Genomic DNA, 765 nt, shown 5'->3' on the forward strand with positions numbered 1-765 from the left:
GGAAAACCTAGCATTGAGGTTTGAAAGAGGGTTGACTACCACGATTATGGATAAGTTACCCGCGGGAATCCTTACCGATGTTAAGGAAGCTTATGAGAGGGCTGGGAGAGCTGAGAGGTTGGTGGAGATGGCTCAGGAGAGGTCAGGTGGTGAGAAGAGGAAGTCTGAGAGCGAGGGTGGTGGCCAATCGAATCACAAGAAAGGCAACCACAATCAGTCTAAAGGATTTTCTTCTCGGGTCCGGGTTTAGTCTTTGGGACTTCCTTTGGGCGTGGCCGTGGAAGTGTGAGTAATAGTTGGGGAGTGACCTGCTTTGGTTGTGGTGGTGTAGGCCACAAGAGAAATGAGTGCACAAGTGCACCGGGATCTTTCCAGAGACCTGCGCAGAGCTTCGCGAGCAACAGACCGGCTGGATCATGGCCGAACCGGGGGAGTCAGAGTTACCAGAGTGGAGGCAACCGCAACGGCGGTAATTCTTATCAGAAAACACCGACGAACAACAACAACAATCAAGGGTCGGGTGCTAAGCCGACCGCATCGCCCGATGACTGGTCCGGGGAGGTGGACAGAAGACCAGTGGCAAGTTGTTCATGATGGAGAAGAAGGCAGCTGAGGAAGATGCGCACGTTATCACCGGTACATTCCTTGTTAATGGTATTCCTACCTTTGTTTTATTTGATTCGGGGGCTTCTCAGTCGTTTGTGTCTTCGAGTCATGTAAAACAGTTGGGTTTGAGAATCTATGAGTCTGTTAGTGAGCAAGTTT

The sequence above is a fragment of the Silene latifolia genome, chromosome 11, assembly GCF_048544455.1.
Source record: "Silene latifolia isolate original U9 population chromosome 11, ASM4854445v1, whole genome shotgun sequence".
In the NCBI taxonomy this organism is placed as follows: domain Eukaryota; kingdom Viridiplantae; phylum Streptophyta; class Magnoliopsida; order Caryophyllales; family Caryophyllaceae; genus Silene; species Silene latifolia.